General features: G+C 43.0%; 1 protein-coding gene across 7 annotated transcripts in view; it reads left to right on the top strand.

Annotated features, from left to right (window-relative positions):
- The window catches only part of PLEKHA5 (pleckstrin homology domain containing A5), a 242,630-nt gene that overhangs the window by 32,620 nt on the left and 188,395 nt on the right, over positions 1–21,615 (top strand). The window lies entirely within an intron of this gene.

The raw sequence follows: 21,615 nt of genomic DNA, 5'->3' as shown, positions 1-21,615 counted from the left end.
TCTCCCCTTCAGATCCTATTTCCTATTTTAATTGGAACATTTATTTGAGTTAGTGATGAAATGTTTTAAAGAGCACCAGTTTCTTAGATTCTTCAATTCTTTATCATCTGTTTCAGAGAAGGGTATGTTACACAGTGTACTTTAAATTTGGTGTGAGAGCCAGTTTGGTGTAGTGGTTAAGAGTGATGAGACTCTAATCTGGAGAACCGGGTTTGATTCCTCACTCCTCCACTTGAAGCCAGCTGGGTGACCTTGGGTAAGTCACAGCTCTCTCAGAGCTCTCTCAGCCCCACCCACCTCACAAGGGTGATTGTTGGGAGAATAATCATAACATACTTTGTAAACTGCTCTGAGTGGGTGTTAAGCTGTCCTGAAGGGCAGTATATAAATTGATGATGATGATGATGTAAAAAATTAACTGCAGGCATGGTGTGTGCTAAAATTATGCTGGACTATACTTACTCCCAGCTGGGAGGTGATTAGCAGGCCCAGGATTTATTCCTGGTTCAGTAGTAGCTGTCCTGGAGCATAGCTACAACTGGTGTTTTATTAAAGAACACAGCATGAGTGGCTTGAATTGATACCTTATAAATGCCAGTTACAGATTTCCGTCATGCTGTAACATGACCAAGAAAGCGAAGGTAGAGCGCTGCTCTTTGATTTTCTGTGGAGAGGGTCACCAGAGGCAAAGACGAATGCAACACACAACGCCGGTGGTGTCTCTGTCTTCTGTGCAATTTATTTACTGTATTTTGTTCACATTAATTTATCGTCTGCCTTTCTCACTGAAACTCGAGGTGGATTACACAGTGCGAGTTAGTACTATCCATTTCAAGACCATTTTTAAAAAAAACCATGTAGTAGGATCTGTAAATGCATATTTGCAAGGATTGAAAAACAGCAGTAATCTAATACAGAGTCGCAGAAATGCTGAAACAGAGCATAAGCAATTTTGATGTATTAAACAACATAAAACGTAGAACTACCCAGTAGGATCTTACACAAAGCAACAGATAGCAAATAATAGCACATAGTAATAAAGTCTATGGTCCCTGTCCATCTACTGAGGGCATCCCTCTGAGATCACTTCCTTACAGTACAGCCTTCCTAACTGAGGAAAAAGCCCTCTTGCATAATTCAGTAGCTAATCATTTACTACTTAAGAGAAAAGTAAAATTCTGTATTGGAAGGTCACTTCTTGGTTCGGGATAAAACCTGTCCTCCCCTTACAACAGAGGGGGCATCCCTCCCTGATACACTCTTCACTCTACGTGGGAATTAAATATACTACCCAGCTTGACCCGCTTCATTACCTTAGTATGCTAGTAGTTCCAAAACTGAGGCAGTCATATATGATGGCATGTTGCAACGCATTGCCAACAGCCCAGGTGAAGGGCCGCTTCCTTAAGATACCCTCGGACCAGCGTTTCTGTTGTTGCCCTTTGACTGGAGTTGACTCACTGTCCCATACCTTCTTTCACTATCCAAAGCATGAACTAGCCGGAGATTCCTTAAAAAATGGCTTCTCAAGTATTCAAACGTTTCTGACTCCTTAAAATTACAACTATTACAGAGTAGCCTTTGCAAAAGCTGCATTGTGGATGTGGCAACTTTTTCTTTAACTGTTATTTTTAATTCTTAAACTTTGTTGTAGTGTATGGTCTATGGGCTGTTGTTAAGCTGAATAAACTCACTCCCTGATACGGAATCCCATAGGAAGTCAGTGGGTTGCCCCTTAGCTGCTGGTGGTGTTGTATGGAAGGCATTCCCCTGTGTCCATTGAATAATGGGTATTTTTTTCTAGCGAGTAGCAACTGCAGCTATATCAAGGCTTCTTTTAAGCCTTTAAGTGTGGCCTTAAAACTACTTTTAAAGAGAGCTAGTTAAGATTATTCACATACGCTCCCAGCTGTTTGGAAAGGTTGTGTCATTTTGTGCAGTCCTTAGCATGGATGACGGTGGGAAAACTCTTCCATTGTGTCAGACTAGCTCTTCAGGCAGCATCCCTGAACGCAGCTCGGCACATAGATGCCATTTTCTGAACAGGTCTATGAAAAAACATCAAAACAAAACAAAACTCGGCTTTTCTGTTTCTTTCAGAAGTGATTTGTCTCTGCAGAGTAGCTTAAAACGATCTCCCAGTTGGACTTTATGAGACTCGGTAGGTTTTAAGTAGCTGCGTTACTTTCTCTTGCATCAAAGGCAGGCTGTGCACGTCCTTTACACACTTGGGGGGGGGGGGCGGGAATCAAAGACAAAGGCATTATTGAGACAACAAATGATTAATGAAGGAACATCTTGAAAGAGACAGTTCTCAGTGGTAAAAGCTTCCACAAGAAGGCCATAAATTTGCATATCAGTAAAAATGTCTCGATGTCAGTACAGCTATAATGGCATTGTGGTTAGGTAAAAAGTTGCATTAAACATATCGGTGAAATACTTTACTGATAGAAATCTTCAGCCTGACAGTTTCGCAGAATTACTTGACTGTACTATCAAGGTATTCAGTCATCTATTCAAATTATGGCCATATGTCACACAAGATTTTTCCTCCTGTTGATGGTAACATCACGCATGCGCGCACTCCCCCCCTCCCCCCCAGTTGTTCATGGGAACAACCAAGGAAATTGTGAGGTAGATAAGAGTGGACGTACTAGTAAGTTCATCTAGCCTTAAACTCTTGAGCTGGAGACACGCGCCTTCTCTTTCAAGTCTTGTTTTAAGTGCTGGTATTCACAAAAAAAGTTCTTAAGTCTGTGATTGAAAACCCGCTCCTCTTTAAGTTGCTCAGCTTTCAGGTGCTTGTACTGTAAAATCTACAACTTCTCTAGGTAAAAGGTAAAGGTTAGGGCCAAGCACCGAGTCATTACTGACCCACTGGGGGACGTCGCATCACAACGTTTTCTTGGCAGACTTTTTACAGGGTGGTTTGCCATTGCCTTCCCCAGTCATCTACACTTTACCCCCAGGAAACTGGGTACTCATACAGCTTCTCTAGAAGCTAGGAAATCTTCTTGCCTGCACCAGACTTGCATTTCCAATATAAAAGACCAAAGAGTTAAAGAGTATATATTGCCGGGGAGGGGGGTGGGGCTTATAGAGAATCCACAAGTACAGCAGTACAAATCATTTCGCAATTCCAGGTCACCTTTCAGTGTTTTAATTGATAGATAGGAACTTCAAAGATTGGAATTGGATGACTAATCAAAGTGTATGTGGCTGAGATTTAAATATTAGATCTTACACACTTGTGGTTGTTGGAGATCCCACAGAGCACTCTTCAAGATTAGCAGAATTAATTCCTATATTCTAGCCCAAGTCTTATTATAGGTAATTAATTCTAGCTGCCTTAACTCTCTTGCAGCATTAATTGGAATAGAGTGCCTTATATATATAGAATTTCCCTTAGAACCTGGAAGGTATTACTGTAGAAGGAGAAAATACTTTTTGAAATAATAATTATCAGGGTTTTTCCTCATCTCTGAAGCCTTACTGTAGATTTTTTCAGGACCCAAAACCGTTCATTTCTAGAATTCCTTTCTAGAAGGGTTCAGCATAGCTGGCGTTTGTTGTCATTGATTCTTCAGGCGCACGCTTGTGCATGGAATCCTTGAGGCATTCTAATTCTGAACAGATGATCAGTTTTATTGGGTTCCCTCTCATAAACCTTGCGAAATGCAGACCTTGAGAAGACTGAAATGAATAAGTCATTTAAGAAGTTGGTCTCTGCACTGATACCATAAACAAACAGGCTATTGGGTAGAGTCACAGTTTCGGAGCTCAAACTGACTCTGTTACACACGCACACACATACACAAGCGAGAGCAGCTAAATGGCAGTTTCCTCCCTTTCATGTGGGTTGTGTGGGCTACCATATCTTGAACCCAAAGCCTTTCATTTTAATTGAATGTTTTTTCTGTAAGGGAAAAAACTAAGATGCAACATCTGTACTTAATGTTTGTATTTACAGTGGGGAAGTCTGTGAAGGAAAAACTCCATTACTGTGAGCTACTGAAATGTCTTCCAGTGTAGTTTCAGGTGGGTAGCCATGTTGGTCTGGAGTAGGAGAGCAAGATTTAGGTCCAGTAGCACCTTAAAGACCAACTAGATTTCCAGGGCATGAGCTCTCAAGAGTCAGAGCTCCCTTCCAAGGGTTGACTGTGGGAGAAAGGTACAGTGACCCCTGGTAGCTGTTGCTCCTTTTCCTGGCTTCTGGGTCTTTCTCTCCCCCTTCCAGTCCCAGCACACCTCCTGGAGCCAGTTTGTAGAACTGCCCTGCAATGAGGGAATGACCTGGCACAGTCTCCTCCTTCAGCACAGCTTTAAGACAAGTGCCATTGGTGTCTAGTTGTATGTCCTCAGACACAGTCCCCCCAGAGTCCTTCTGAGATGCTCATCGGAAGAAAAGAAAGCTAGGACCCCTTACAGGTTCAGATAGTCCTCAGAACTGAGGGTGAGATTTTGAATATCGGTTCTTACATAAGTTCACAAGTGTGCTGCGCTTGAAAGAAGAATTAAAAAGCATTCGGTAGATTTCTTTCAATCGCTATAGATTTGCCGACTTCAAGATGGAGCAGTGACTCAAGACCTTAAAGCTCTAGCATATGCTCAGCAATGCAGTGTGATTTGCAGGGTTTATTTTATTTTACTATTTATTTACATTTTTATAGCTGTTTTTCTGCCTTTCCTACCAAGACTCAAGGCAGATTGCTTAGTATAAGTCAACAAGAGCATTGGCTGGGAAATTCAGTAGAATATGATAGGGTAGGGAAACATGGAGATAAGCAAAAACCCATTACAGACTTGAAGAACGACAAACATACATAAAAAACACGAAGTTGAAACAAAATATAAAACAGCACGGAACTATCCAGTAGGAGCATATTTACAGCAACAGACAGTAAACAGTAGTATAGGCTACAGTCACCAGTGCATCCTTCCAGCATGGTCCTGTCACCTGTATAAGAAAGCCCTCCTGAATAATTTAGTTTTGCGCAGTTTGCAGAAAGCTAGGTGAGCGGGAGCCTTTCTGACCTCTTCAGACAGGGGAGCTCGCATTGTTTTTGTGGCCTGGCACTATGTGCAGATGGTATTGCATGGTGTTTTCTTTAGGTTCCAGGCTCTGCAAGTGAAGGCGCCTTGGCAGAGCCTGATGTCAGGTCTTGACAAATCTGTGTCCCCCACCTCTCCTTTTGTGCTCCCTCTGGAGCAAAGGTTGGGTAGGGGAGAGGGAGGGAGAGTCTGCTTCCACCATGTGATTGAAGAACTGAAGGCTTATGGCACAGGTGGGTGCCTTCTTTCTCGACCTTGGAAGCAAGCCCCGGTGAATTCAGTGAAACTAATTAAACTTAAGCTGAGAGTGGTTTATTTTGGCCTGGCCGCCTGCAGTCTGTCTTATCCTATTTTTGTCAGATCCTTGAAGTGGAAAAAGTGCTAGATGCATCTCATCAGAAGCAACTATTTATCTCACTTTCTCTGAAGCAGGCTGTTGGATGCAAAAGCTCATAGTGCAACACACCTGCTACGTGGGGAGCAATAGCATAGCTGTCTTTGAAAGTCAACATGTTGAGTGCAATCTGAAACATGTTGATTGGGAAGAAAGCCCTGTTGGAATGGGGACGCTCCCAAGTAAACAGAGATTTGGCATGTCGGTGGTATTTGAGGCTAGGGTGATGACTTGATTTTGTAGACTTTCTTGAACAGCGTGGAGGAAAGTTTATTTTACTTCAGAACTTATTTTTCTTGTGTTGAGTTCTTTCCATTGGGTGGAAAAAATACTTACAGAATGGTTTGTCACGTATTTTGCTTGCTTCAAAACATGAGAAGAGCTTCTGAAACAATACGCAGGTGGAGAAAAAAGTGTTTTCCAGGAGGGTAGACCTTAACTCCAAAGCGCTGGAAAATAACTTCAAATCGGCTATTGTTTTTTGTTGTTGTTGCTTGAAAGTGCTGTGGAGAGAATTTTAAGCAAACTTAGAGGAATAATTGACTGTACTGTGAAAATGCAATTTCCTTATTCTTTCAACTTGCTTTTGTTTAAAGAAACCTTGTGGGTTTTGTGTCAAACTGTGTGTTCTTCATATACAAGCACTTGGAGCTTGTTTCTGAACGCTGCTACATGTGGCAAACTCTTGGGTGCCCGTCCATGGATGTCTAAAGCTCTGCAGGAATTGCAGTCGGCCTACATCCACACTGACAAATTACTTTATTTCATCTCTTGCTGCTCTCATTCAACTGCAGAACAAGTTGAATAGACATGTTTAAAGGGGAAAAAAATCTTCAACAACAACTCCGAATTAAGTAGACACGCTTGTAAAAGAGAGAAGGGCACCATGGCATATATGGACTGTTGTGGTATGAATGTCATACATAATGGCGTCCACTGGTTCCATGAGCTGAATGGAGATGGGAAAAGGGATCAAAGCCATACAGCCAGTTCTGCTTCATTGTATACTTGGGCAATTTGGTTACAGGGCTGAACAACATGAGCCATGCTACCAAGGGTTTATTAATTTTCTCATTAACGTTTGTGCCATCACTTGTTTAAAGGAGGGCAGAGCCCAGTGTAAGAGAATGAATGGGTATAGATTGGATATTAAATATGGACGCATGACAGACCTTCTTTTCCTGCCCTGGGAACAACAGCACCTGCCTCTTCCCTTGTCTTCTGCCTCGGCCATCACAGAAACTTGATTTAAAGGGCTCCCCTTTCCCACCTCCCTGGGTTTCTCCCAATCCCCATCCAACCTCCCTGAGTGGCCCTTCTCACAGCCAATCGGGTGGGAGGGCTGGGTAGACTGCAGTCTCCTGGCCCCCCCCACTCAATCTTAGCCCAGGATGAGGTGTTTGCTCTGCACTCTGTCTGGCTCACCCTTAACTGATGCTGGAGTTTCCCCAGTGGCTCCCTTGGAAGCCTGGGGGCTGCTCTTGCCCCACCCAGGCTGCCAATGACCTCCTGTGGGCCTGGGTGAAGTTGCGCTGCCCGGGCTGCAGGAGTAAAGTGAATTGGCTGCGGTTGTTACCCAGGGTTGGGCATGGGCTTTGGCAGCTGACATTCCATTAGGGGCCCTGTGGAGGCACCTGTAGATGAGGTACCAGCACAGGAGGCTGCGCAGGTTCTGTGGAAGTTGCCTGTTGTCCCAGTGCTGGTGGGGATAGTGGAAAGGAGGATGGCGTTGCTGGGTGCGCTGTAACCCATTGTCTTACTGTACAGCTTATCTGAATAAGCCCTTCTGAATAATGCAGCCTTAGATTGCAGAAAGCCAGGAGAGTGGGAGCCCTCCTGACCTCACCAGGCAGGCCATTCTGTAATGTGTGTGTGTGTGGGGGGGGCGCTACAGAGAATGCGAAGGAACAAGCAGTTGTTGATTTTGCCCATTTTCAGGGTGGCGCCTGCAGAAGGTCCTGTTCAGATAAGCGGAACTGCTGTGATGGAGTATAAGGCGAGAGGTGGTCCTGCGGGATCAATGGTTTTGTATGCGATTGCCAAAACCCTGATTTGAGCCCTGCAGCTGATGGACCGCCAATGGAGTGCCTGCAGAATGGCCTCAGGCAGGTGGGATAAGCACTGAAGAGGAGAAGGCAGGTGCAGCAGGCGCTATGAGTCATGCTAGAGAAGGTGAGCACTTAGGTAAAGCATGAGGAGGGGTCAATGCTGGTAAGCAGGAAGGAGAGGCTCCTTGGGGTCTTAGCCAGGTAAATGACAAAATGCAAACGTGGGATATAGGGGCACTTGCATCTAGAACAAGAAAAGATACAGTGCCAAGCCATTTGTGCCAGGAAGTTAATTACCTGTTTACCTGCCTGGGACAGGGAACTACCCCAAGGAATTGAGGATCTGGAGAAAAAGGCCTCCACACAGTGACTCTCTAGGAATTTCTTGCTAGGAGGTAGTCTAGAGCATCATCAGGAAATGACATCACATCCTTTCCCAACTTTAAGCTCCCCGGGCACTGGCTCCCAAATCTAGCTTTTGCTAATGTAGTGTTGAGAAACCTAGACTAAAGGAGTGTTTATAATTACAAGGTACGTGAGGTGACAATGCATTGTGTTTAGAGGCTGCTTTGGAAGTGTTTGCATCTCAGACAGTAGAGTGTACATTTCTTGCATGTATGGGTCTGAGACATATTTCTTGACCTTTGGGAGATTTACGCTCAGCCGAAGGTTAGGAGCTTTTAGTGTTTCTTGCCAGTAGTTCACTCTGAATTATAGGGGCTGAAGCATTTTTAGTTTGTGGTCAGTGAAGACCCACAAACAATAAGGTTCAGTTTAGACTTTTACTCTGTATTTGTTGCCTCAAGGAGGCAAAGCTCGGTAGCGTCCATGCAGACGCGAGCTCTGGATGAAGTGATTGCTTTAGAGGAGATAGTGTGATTGACATCTCAATATTGAGATTCAGCAGTGCGGTTGAGGAGAATTTAGTAAACTACACTTGTCGGTTGGATTATAGCTGAAACCTTGGTCCAAGGGAGGATTTATACAATTCAGCTTTGCTGTGACTAGGATTTTTAAGTGTTGCACTCTGAATTTCAATTGTGCTGACAGATAGAAGTGTTCTTGGTGACATCGCTTACTGTTCTGAAATTCAGATTTCATACTGCGCCAACTTGTAATCAGGGCTTATCAATGAATATGGGCACCTTGGGGAATTTGATTTACTGAGAGCCATGGCATATAAAAGTACTTTTTAAGACTTACCTGAAAGCTATAACCTATTTAAAAAGAGGTTATCCTCTCATCACTGCCACTGTCCCATCTACATTTACTCCTTCTATTTCAGTATATATATATTTCTTTGGTTTCTCTCACTCTTTTTATACTTGCCAGGCTTAAAGTTTAGTTTCATAACGCATGTAATATATTCAGAAATCGCTTTGCCCAAGTTGTTGGTATATAGGAAAAACAAACTGAAGAGAAGAATAGATGGTTGAAGGATTTAATTTTAATCTGAGCTGATGTTCCTTTGATAAGGGAAAATGCTCCAAGGATCTAGTAAGCCATATTATTTCCTTGCTTATAAACTTGCTTTGAAGCTTGTTCGTTCTTCCATCCATCAGTTCATGTCTTGATTGCAGCCAAAGATACGAAAAAAGCCAGAAATGTGGACTCTTCTTAATTGCTGCTTTTGATCCTTCGAGCACAGGTTATAGTGAGTTTATTAAACTGTTTCTGTGTTCTGTACTCAGGCTTCCTTTATTTGCAGAACGGTTTCTAGGGTTAGAAGTGTGTCATTTCAAAGATTCTGTTCCCATTTTAACTATGATGATGGTGGTTATCATGATAATTAGTAATGATTATATCCCCATTTTTTATAATGAACAAATCGTGGCCGAGGTTGGATTTGAACCCATGTATTCTTAAAACACTAGCGATGCAAATTGGAGGTACTTCATGGGACCATGATTCATGATCGGCTCAAATGGCTACTTGAGGACAACGTAAGAGTTCAGACACTGAAAATAGTATTGAGCTTTAAAGTTTTTCTTAGAAATTAGAGCCAGTGGAACACTTTACTGGACTCGGATCTTGCTCTTGTACCACAGACCAGTATGGCTACCTACCTGAGACATTCTGACCACACACAGTGAGATGATGATGATGATGATGATGTTAACAACAACAACATTTGATTTATATACCGCCCTTCAGGACAACTTAATGCCCACTCAGAGCAGTTTACAAAGTGTGTTGTTATTATCCCCACAACAATAATCACCCTGTGAGGTGGGTGGGGCTGAGAGAGCTTCGAGAAGCTGTGACTGACCGAAGGTCACCCAGCTGGCTTCAGGTGGAGGAGTAGGGAATCAAACCCGGCTCTCCAGATTAGAGTCCCGCCCTCTTAACCACTACACCAAACCACTACACCAGATAATAACAGCATGCTTATATATTGCTCTTCCAGATAAATCACTCAGAGTGGTGAACGTAGTCAGTGCTATTATTCCCACAATACAGCCAGAGAGCTGGGGCTGAGAGGAGTGGCTTGCCCAAGGCCACCTGCTGAGCTCATGGCAATAGTGGCATTCAAACCCGCCGAGTGCTGCTGACTCGCAACCCAAGCACTTATCCACTGTGCTACAACAACTCTGAGATAGACAAGTAGATAAAAATAAAGCAATTTCTTCATTGCCCAATTTTTGGGGGGAGAAAAACTTCTTTGTTTTTGTCAATTGCATAAGGAGTTAAGAAAACATGTTTTTTAAAAATATGAGGCAGTTGATAACAATGTTAAACTAGCTAGAAAAGTGCTATTGAATTTGCACTAGCGTTGATTGCTGTAACAGAAAATGCAGATAGCAGCAGAGAAGTTCTGGAATTGGAAACATAAGCTTAAGTTAGAGATTGGGTAACATTCCTAATGGCAAGATCAGATGTTCGTGGGAAATTGGAGTCGTTTTCAGTGAAGTGAAGTAGAAGTTGGATAAGCCTTTTTTTGGGCAGCCTTAGTGCGTTACACTAATTGCTGCTTGGTTGAGGGTAGAGGTGGCCTCCTGCTCCCACTTATTTTTTCCAACAGTGCCAGTCTTCACTCACATTAACTAGCTGTGAAGTGGCCCACCTTTGTACCTTTTACAAATTGCCTCTTCATTGGGGGTTAAACTACTGCTTTCTGTTTTAGCTCTACCCCTCTTCTCTTGAGAAGCATGTAATGATCTGGCCCCTGGTCCCATGGGTATGGATAGTCTTCTGCTTAAAATCTGAATATTTATCACTGGGAGAATAGCAGCGCGGTCTTACGCAGACGTAATCCAGTTTATGCCCAATAAAATAAATGGGTTTTGGCTGGAGAAACTCTGCGTAGGTTTTCACTGTAAGAGGAGTTCCTCTGCTCCTTAACCATCCGTTTACTGCTATTTCCTATGGATGTTTGAAACTATGCTGGATCTTCTGTAACTTAAGTCCAAGGCTGGATTCACATATTGTTGTAGCACCATGATCGTATTGCATGGGGTCAATCTTACCAGTTTTTACTTACCATGTCATTATTAAAAGATATGATTTGGGTAGCATTCCTTTCATATGGAGCCAAACTACAACAACCAGTGTTTTTTCAGTGGCAACCTGTTAACGCCATCAAATCGCAACTAACTTACGGCGACCCCATAGGGTTTTCAAGGTAAGAGATGAATAAAGGTGATTTTACGTTGCCTGACTCTGCATAGCAACCCTGGACTTCCTTGGCCGTCTCCCATCCAAGTAGTAATCAGGGCTGACCTTAGCTTAGCTTCTGAGATATTTTACTGGTATTTTATCAGTAGAAAATAATGCAATGATAGCAGGACACAGGAAATAGCTAGTATGTCTTATGCACAGTGGTATATTACACAGTCCTTCCCCCTTTATAAGCACCTTTTTGAACTGTTCCATTGTAGTGTAGCTGTATTACCTTTATAGAAATGGCCTTCTGAACCAATTTTATTTTACATGGTTTGCAGAGTGACAGAAGCATGGGAATAGATTTGTCTGTGTTGGTTAGTCTGTAGTAGTAGAAAAGAGCAAGACTCCAGTAGCACCTATAAGACTAACAAAGTTTGTGGTAGCCTATGAGCTTTTGTCAGCTGTGACCAGAGCCGGACCCAGGGATGCCAGCACCCGGGGCATCCCAAGTCCGGTGGCACCCCTGCCCCCGCCAGCGCTCTCAGGAGTGCATGATGATGTCACTTCTGTGACATCATCACGTAGCGCCCCCCCCCTGGAGCATGCTGCCTGCGCTGCTGCTGGAGGGCCGGGAGCCCACAGCAAGACGGCCGCCCCGTCAGTGCTGCAGGCGCACGGCGCGGGGCGGGGGCGGCTTCCCAGCCTGTGCAGCTGCAGGAGGGCTGAGAGCGTGCGGCAAGCCAGCTGCCGCGTCAGCACTGCAGGCACACAGCGCAGGGGGTGGCTTCCTAGTGCTGCTGCTGGAGGGCCGGGAGATCACGTTCTTGGCAAGCTGCCACTCGGCGCCCTCTGTTTGGCAGCACTGGAGGCAGGCGACCCCCCTCTGGTAGATCCAGCCCTGTCTGTGACTCACAAAAGCTCATACCCGACCACAAATTTTGTTAGTCTTATAGGTGCTACTGGACTCTTGCTCTTTTCTACAAAAACCTTCTCAGGCAGGCCATTCCACAAAGTGGAGGCCACAACAGAGAATGCACGCATATGGGTGGGCTGCAGCACCCATATACATGTAGCAAAGCACTTAAATAAAATACATGCCCATAAATACAAGCTTGGCTCTGTAGATCAAATCAGCAGCCTCCCTTTTGAGGGTGGTTGATTACATTAATTTCAAAAGAAGCCATAGTAGGGAAAGACTTTGTGTTCATTCTTGCTTCATCCTTGTATTTGTGTGTCTGTTTCTTTGTGAGTCCCTGGCCAAATTTTTATGTGATTTCTCAGTAACTCTTTCTACTTTTGGCAATAAGCACTGCCTCTCCATCTGGAGAAGAACTACAAATTGTTTATCCTGATTTAAGAAAATCCAAGTTTTGAAACTAATTAAGGGGTTGTTTTTGAAGAAAATGATCTTGTACACAACCTCTTGGGCATGCTATTGTTACCTTTGTATTTGAAAAGATCTGTTGAATAAGGGGTTCGTATCTCATTTTCAAATACCAAAGACAGCTGCATCTAATTTCTGTTCTCAGGTTTGTCTGATTCACTCCAAAGCTTATATTAATTCCCACACCTGTATGTTCTGGCTATCGGATTATACTTTTTCATTTTGGAGTAGCCAGACTTCCAGGTAACATAAAATATTACTTGTGTTCTTCAGCATGACTTTTTATACTGGAAAACCCGCCTGTTGAACTTACTTTTTTCACCCAACAGCTTAATCCTGTCCCTTCCCCCCCACCCCATAGGCTTTGATATAAAGGTTGCTGGTTTATTCCTGTGCCTTCTAACGACAAGCTGAAATCAAACATGTGTAGCATTTTCCAGAGCAGGAAATACACTGAAGACATTTTTGTCGAATATTTGTCGCAACATTTAACATAGAGGAAGCTTATGATGGCTTGGTGGAAGTTTCTGTAGCTGAGAACTGAGCTGAATGTGTGTTTATGACAGCTGGTTTCTAAGACGGTTTATTAGATCAGGGGCAGATGCATCGCTGGGACAGCATGCATATTCCATGCTGCATGCAACAAACTTAATAGCAGCTGCATAGGGTGACTGGTTCAGTCTCAAGCTGTGTGAGATATACCTTTTGAGTTAAACATTGTAGTTAATACTGCCTTTAAAAGGGATAGAGGTGAAATTTCTTCCTGCTGGGATTATTTACCTATGGCACAAACTGCATAATGAGGATTATATAGCATCCAACCCGTGGTTTTTATATTGGAGGTCTGAGTTTAGTTGTGGCTATTTATTCCAGTAATAACCTATAGGGCACGTTAAAATATTTCTACATGTCTGAGAGACAAACATCGTTGTCCTTTGTTGATTCCAAAAGTGCACCTGAAGAATGAAGATATAAACCAGTACAGAAGGGAAAGTTTAATGTCATTGTTCACCGTAACTCAGCAGAAGCGTTTGTCGCTTTTGAGGAGTAACAGCCAGGGTTTTTGCTAAGTCTCTTACTGCCGATCTATTTGTGTTTCCCCTCTGCTGTGTTTGTACCATAACTCATCTTATTCTGGGTTTGTGCAACGGCTAAGGTTTGCTTCCAGAAGATGTCATACATTTCTTTAGAACTCCTTCTAGTATGGGGGGGGGGGCGAGTGGGAGAGGAAGGAGTGGGTGCAGGCAGTAGGGTTAGGAAATAATATACAGCATCAGATTTCATTGTTCAACCTTAAGTGTGTACTCCCCTTTTGTGTGTATGAGAATTTTTTAAAAAATTGATTCAGGAGGGCTAACAATCCTTGAAGTCCAAAGATGAAAAGGCACAAAAACAAGCGTGTGAGTTTTAAAAACAGCAAACAATCTGATGTTAGGACATTGCATATTCCAATTATTACCTAAATTATAAAAGTTAGAGACAACTAGGTAAAGCGAACTGGCAAAACTAAATCAGAATTACAGCATCTTCAGAACTGCACATAGCTCTTTCTTTACCCCCCTCCCCAGTATTATAAGCCCCTGTCCAAGAAAGGGATGGAGCCCCTCCTCTGTTGGATCTCTGCGTGACCTGAAGTGACCCTCATCTCTCCCCCCCCCCCGTCCTAATAGAGTTCTGTGTTGAAGGCAATCATAGAACTATACATACTGCATGACTTTTCTTGAAACCAGAGATGTGCAGTGAGGACCCGCTTCTGTTTGAAGAGAGATGCATTTTGGATACATCGGCACACATAGTATGTAACCTCATTCTGGTTAAAGGTTTCTCAGAATAAAAAGCAAGGGGCTTAGGATACTAAAGAATAATTATTTCAAGTACATTGGCAGTCATAAGATTGGCAAGAGTTAACATTTTTCTCCTTTTGGGGAAAGTAAGTTATAGAAGAATTTATTTTATTAAAAATGCATCATCTCTTCTAATTGTATCTTTAGCATCTTCAGTTAATCTGATAATTCAGGTGGCGGTGGCGGGGGGTGGGGATTGCTTGATGTGTCATTCTTGGAGGGATGAATATATGTTTCTGGTGCTCACAAACAACTCTGTGTATACACAAATGTATTCACCCACTCACATTCTGGATCAGACCTCCGTTTCATTGCTTGTGAGGCCATTGAGCCTCAGAGCAGCTTACCTGCCTGGCCAAGGAAATGATGGAGCTGCAGCCTACCTATCTCCATCCCAGAAGGTAAAAAGTTGAGACAGTCCGGAATGGATCCAGTAACTGGCTGTTGCCAGTTTCCGAAAGCAGCTTCCCTGCATTCACTTCCCTTCCTTAAAGACCAAAAAGATTTCCAGGGTCTAAGTTTCAAAAAGCCAAAGCTGCTTCATCGGATATGTTGACTCTCAACAGCTTATGCCATGGAAATATCGTTGGTGCTGTTGGAGTAGCTCTCCTACTGCAGACCAACGTGGTTACCCACCTGAAACTGCATAAACGTGCATCTTTCTTGTGACGTGCACGCTGTGATCGCCTGTCTTAGAGCACATTGGATGGATGAGTCTCTTCATGTTCCACCCATTGAGACTTGCAGCGCTCACATGAGAGCGAGCAGTTAAGCCTGATGCCCTCTTCGGCCCATGGTCCCATGGTGATTTCTGTTCAAGGCTCTTGGTTTTCAGTGTAGGATTTTCAAGGTGCGTGCGCAGCTGCTGTGGGAAGGGAAGGGTAGGGAAGATCCATGAGCCAGATGGTCAGCAATTTCTGGCTTTGCTAGGCCTAACTAACAATTTCTGACCACGTGCAACCACAAAGAGATTCCATCTGGCTCATGGATCTTCCCTACCCTTCCCTTCCCACAGAGGGCATCAGTCTTAACCGTTTAGAGCATGAGCAGTTAACACATCCATAAGCACTTAAGTATATTTTCTACCCATCCATGGGACTGAACAAACTTCTGTTCAAAATATCAGATATATTTGTTATTTATTTAAAACACTTATATCCTGCATTATCACCTCAGACTCAAGGCAACTAATGACACAACACCAGGGCCGATTCCAGATGGCCAGAAATTGCGGTTTTTCTGCGGAAATAATCGCTTACCGGCCACGCGTTCACTTTCGTCTCCATTTGCTTTGTCTCGCAGCGTGCCGTGCCGTCCCGCTTCCGGATGTTCGCACGGCCAACTGAGGTACCCGGGATTGGTTGTTTCCTCCCCGTCACAGTTGACGTCGGGGGCCTTCATTGGTTCGCATTTCGGGTTTTTTTTAAAAAAAATTTTTACGTGTTTTTCGCAAATGCGCAAACGCGCAGGTATGCAAATATGCAGCGTCGACTTTTGTGTGCGTTTGTGCATTTGTGTGCATTTGCACAGTTCGATGTGCACAAACGTGCGACTGCGCAAATGGCGCCTGGTTTTTAAAAAAAAATTAAGGGAATATTGTTGCCGGCCGGCTGGCAAAGGAAAGAGGGAAAGGGGAAGACCTCTCCGTGGTGACGAAGCGTCCAGAAGTGTGCAAACCCGCAATACCACGTTCACACCGTCCGCTTATAGAGCGCAACTGAGCGCCATGGACCGCAGGTAAGCCGGGACGGGAAATTGCGGGTTTTTACGAGTGAGGTCGCTGAAAAAGCGAAAGCACTCGCTCTATTTGTGCCCATCTGGAATCGGCCCAGGTTGCAAGGGCATAAAACATAACAGTCCAGTTAAACAAGAGAAAAAAGCAGAGATTACAGAATTAAAAAGAGTGCAGCCAAATCTGTTGAAACCGTTTACCTTCCACCAAATGCTATCTGCAACAGACACCATCTTTCTTACACACCGTCCTCAGTGCAGTGAGTGAAGGCGCCCTCCTCACCCATTGTGTTCTTATTCCATTCATTAATAATATGTTTCTAAAATCACGAAAGGCTTGAAAATTCATGTTGAGTATATAAACTATTCCTTAAAGTTGAATAGTCGCCTTTATTAAGATAATGAGAACCGACAGAGTAAATCGCAATTCACGAGAATCCTTGTGCTTCATTGATTGTCAGTTCTGTGAAGTTTTAAGCCGCACCCAGTTCTACATTTTTGGCTAAATCTTTAGTCTGAGGATTGTACTGAATATAAGAGGTTCAGAAACTTGTCTGTCTTTTCCTTCCCTACTAGCTGTGCTTTTTCCCTTCTGTATCTTTAAGCCAAGATACCAGATGGGAATACGATGTGTAGCAGATTTCCCTAAACTTTACTATGGAATAGTGTAACCACAAGGGCTTTGTCTGTTGACTAGAACAATAAAGGTCTCCGAAGTCCTCCCCAGCACCACTACAGGTTTCCGGTCTGTTTGTCCATTCCAGATAGAGCCACTTCAAAAGCTACGGATGGATCACTTTCCTGAACACCATCGGAATACATTCGGGCTGTTCACATTCTTTTGATGAATGGGGGATGTGGAATCCTGAAGATTTTTTTCACATGCATTGCTGTGCTGTTCATTAACTAAGCTCATTCAGATTTCCCCTAGCTTTGTTAGCCATGATGGATAGAGTGAAAAATATACAGTCAATACATTTTTAGAGTATGTTGTTACCCAGCTTAAAATATAGTTGCCATCCTGCTACAGTGGGTTTCTTCAAAGAGGCAGCTAAATGGAAAAATGAAGTCTCCTTCATTAAACGAAACACCTACTGGCAATTTGAAAGCTCTTTGAAGATTACAGTTCCCAGAAACTTTGGAAGAGTGACACAGCACCAAAGCAAGGCAGGTATAAGTGGCTTAAACCATATTTACCGCTTTCCTGAGTTCCACTGCTGGCCTTCCACCAAATTGCCTTCTTTGTAGGTTAAGCTGCCCTAAATCATGCTTGCTTGTAATGACCTTTTAGAAATGGCTGTTTTGAAAGGATTGCCGAAATGCAGACTTCCGTCTTCAAGCTCTTCAGTGGTAAAAAGCTCAGGAGGCTTGATAAGCCAGTGGCATGTCATGAGTCTCAAAATGAGTTGCCTGGTTCCTTTTTAATCATTGTTCCTTTTCAACAGTACTTGATTAAATCTGCAGTGCCTTATATGAGTATGTTTGAATCAGTTGCATCCTCTTAAAAGGGCTTTCCAAAGGTGATGCTGACAGGCAAGTGTCTTGTGAAGTAACTAGCATGCCAGGCTTTTCCTCTTATTGCAGGTGGTACCGGTGGATCTTTCATCACAGTCATTGAGGGTGTTGCAGCACATTGCACATCAGTGCATGTAATAAAATGTTTCTTCTTGTAAGCATTTGTGCATTGGGAGGGGGTGATGAGAGGGCAGGAGTGCCTAACTCTTCCCCTGCTACCACCTCTTCCCTTTTGATTTTCTAGATCTGTGTTAGAACGATAAACCACATTGGGGACTCGAATGGAAGGGGACACAAAATACTGTTTGTGCCTTATTCAGTATCAATTGTTTGTTTATTTACTTGATTCACACCCCTTCTGTATTTCCAATGAACACCCAAAGTGACTTATATTGTTCTCTCTTCCTCCATTGTGTCTTCCCACCAACAATCCTGTGATATCCAGTTGCCTTTTCTGAAGCATGTGAGCCCAAACAAAAGAACTGTTGTGCTATATACGTGGAACCAATTGTAGGCTGCTTTTGATCCTAGCTCAAGAAACTCTTAATCGTATACAAATTAATTCCCCCGTTATTGAAAAATATGCCCATCAGTTACTCCTCTTGTTTCTCGTTTTGAGAGTTCACATTGAAGTGAAAAAAATGATTTGATTGTCTAGCCCCTCCCACACACAGTATGCAGACTAAACCGGGAATAAGTTCGCAAATTTTAAAATGGTGCCTTTTTCGGAGGGAATTGTTACCATGTATCATTTATACTTAGGGCTGTAGTAGTGTAGAAGTAGGGATATTTGAATAATGTTTTATTTCTATACAAATCTATTTATTTACTATATTTATATCCCACTTTTCGATATCCGGTCTTCAGAGCAACTTATAACACTTCAAACATTTCTTATCTGCCCCCCCTCCAAATATATTAGTACCGGTTGCTAAGTGAATGCTTTAGCCCTTCTTCCCAAGATAAGGGCTCTTAAATATCATGAGAGCTGAACAGGAAGGAGTGAACATCAGACTTCTCAGGCTTACTTATGACAAATACCTCAGTAACTTTGCCCTAAAACATGGAAGCTGTTGTGAGAAAAGCAAGGTTTTTAAAGAATAACGCAAAGAAGAATGATCAGACACTTAAAAGAAAAAGGAGAACGTAAATCAGGCACAAGAAATAAAGTAAGTTCTACCTCATCATTGTCCTAATTCCAATATTAAAACAAGACCAGGGGTCCAAGCATTAGTTAGAGTTGTAGAAATTAGAACTCCATTTTTTCTAACAGGAAAAAAATATATAAAGCAGGTCAGATTAAAATCTCCTTTTTACCAGTGATGGCAATCACAGCATGAATCTCCAGGTTGAAAAGTCTTAGCCAACGGAAGGTAGTCGAGCAACCTCAGAGGAGCAAGATGTGTGTGCTTTGTTGGGTCAAAACTTATTTTGAAATGAAATGAAATGATACAGGTTAAAGTACACATTTGTTCTCATCCATAATTTTTTCTGATGCTACAAAGATGCCTTTGGAAGGAAATATTATAGTCACTTTGGTCATATTATGAGAAGACAAGATTCTCTGGAAAAGTCAATAATGCTAGGAAAAGTGGAAGGCAGTTGGGAAAGAAGAAGACCTAAAACAAGATGGCTTGACTCAATAAAGAAAGCCATGTCTTCCAGTTTGCAGGATCTGAGCAAGTATGTTAATGATAGGATGTTTTGGAGGTCTTTCATTCATAGGGATGCCATAGGTCAGAGGTGACTTGACGGCACATAACACACAAATTATAATCAAAACTGAAGGAAGTTGACATCTCGGAGTGGGTTCGTGGAAGCCAAACTTTATTTATATTTATGTTAAGAGAAGAATAAAAGGGTGGGGCAGGGAAATGAAAATGTCTTTGCTGGTTTTTAGAATGTGTGTTATTGGAATTGGAATTTATTGCTTACTTGTGATTCCTCCCCACAAGAAAAAAATTCATGCTAAAGGAGAATTGGCTTTTCAAACTGTTTAGAGAATTAGCCAGGGCTTTTTTTCAGCTGGAACGCGGTGGAACGGAGTTCTGGAACCTCTTGAAAATGGTCACATGGCTGGTGGCCCCGCCCCCTGAGCTCCAGAGCGGAGGGCAATCTAAACTCCCCTCTAGAGATCAGGGGGAGGGGCCACCAGCCATGTGACCATTTTATCCGAGGGCAACCCACTGAGTTCCACCACCTCTTTTCCCAGAAAAAAAGCCCTGGAATTAGCTACTCAAAGAGACCCAGGTTTGAATCCCTGTGGAAGCTTGCTGGGTGACTTTGGCACGTCACACACAATCAGCCTAATCCACCTCACGAAATTGTTATGAGGATCAAATGGAGGAGAAGGAAATGATGTAAGCTGTTTTGAGTCCTCATTGGGGAGAAAGGTGAGGTATAACTACATCTAGCAAGGAGTGCTACACTTAATAGACGCCATTGATGAGGTCTTTTAGTCACCGACCTTCCTTGCAAGGTGCACCCACAAAGTGTTGCAAGCACATTGGAGTGTAGAGCCTTTATCAAAGAGAAGACAATTGATTGTGAGGTGTGCCAGGCAGATAAGTTTCAGTGGCCAGTGAACTAGTACATAGATGAATGTTTTGGGGAACAGCTAGACTGGCTTTGCTGGGCCTAACTAATAAAAGCAACCTACACTTGAATTCCTTTTCGCCACAAATTCTTGTTAAAATGTGCAATGTAATTAACGGTGTGAAATATTAAGCTAGATAATTACTCAAAACTGATGTACGATTGAGTCTATTAAAATTGTTTACTGGTTTTCGTTTTGGTGTGTTAAATGCTGGCATCCTGCTGACGTTGCACAGCAGTCTGTGTTGAATAAGAACCTGTTTAAATTCAATTTAGGAGCTGTTTGACCTTTAGCTGTTGTGCATGTGGATTACTAAAAACAATAAGTGTTTAAAGTTGCTGTATAATTGTCAGCTAATATTACACAGGATGCTTACAGTAAGGACTTAAGTATAACGTATCAGAGCTCTGCTGGGTGGAACCCAGTTTGCGACAGAAGCCAGGCAGGTGCTTCAGGAAAGCGACGAGCAAGGCAGGGATCTCTGCCCTCCTTCTCCAGCGAATGTCCACAGCACCAGGTATTTAGAGGCTTCTGAATGTAGAAGTCCCCTTTAGTTACGGCCCATAGCACCTTCATGAATGTGTGTAATCCCCACCCTTTGAAACTGGATTTGAATCTTGTGGCTGCATATTAGCTAACTTCATGTGTTGTATGAACAGGCATTTCCTTTTATTTGCCCTAAATCTGCTGTCCAGAAGTTCATTGGGTGACGCCCGCCCAGGTACTGGTATCAGCAAAGACAAACATTTCTTTGGCAGTTTTCTTCACACTAAAATGTTTATATACCGTTCTCAAATCTCTCATTAATTGTAGCTTTTTTGTTTAAAAAAAGTGTGGTGATCCATTGAATGTCCTGGATGCCCCTTTCTAGTTTTGCTGTAGCCTTTTTGAGGCCCAATCTCCCCCCTCCCCCCATTAGCACCCCCGTTTTTTACCTAAATTCTCTTGGGCCTTCTGGTACCCAATTTTAAATAACTTTAAAATGTTTGGAAGAGACTTGATACTCCTGGCTCTTCCTTTCAGCTTCCTTTTGACTTGGTCCTTTTTTCCCTCCGGTTTCCTCTTTTGAAAGTAAATGTATCGTACTCTCCAAACGATTTCTCACTTGCTTATGTATTTAATTTGGTATAGCACTGTGGCGGGTATTTTGAATGCTTCAGCAATAGTCATATTCTGCGGCAGATCCCAGGCACCCTTCAGGATTGTGCAGGGACAGCTCCCTTCAAATCATCTCATGATTGTTCCTGAGCGATCCATGTACAGTCGTTTATCATCTCTCAAAATCTCATCTGTGCTGTGCTGTGAATGTGCTTCTACCTGGCCAGTGCAAGAAGAGAGGAAGATGGCAGCTAATGAATAATTTTCTTTTTGTCTTCCTCCATCTCAAGATCACCTTCAGAATTTTAGACCGGAGCGTGATAATATGCCCCAGTAGTGCATTGATTTTG

Source organism: Eublepharis macularius, chromosome 9 (genome assembly GCF_028583425.1).
Source record: "Eublepharis macularius isolate TG4126 chromosome 9, MPM_Emac_v1.0, whole genome shotgun sequence".
In the NCBI taxonomy this organism is placed as follows: domain Eukaryota; kingdom Metazoa; phylum Chordata; class Lepidosauria; order Squamata; family Eublepharidae; genus Eublepharis; species Eublepharis macularius.
This window is presented reverse-complemented; position numbering and strand designations above follow the sequence as displayed.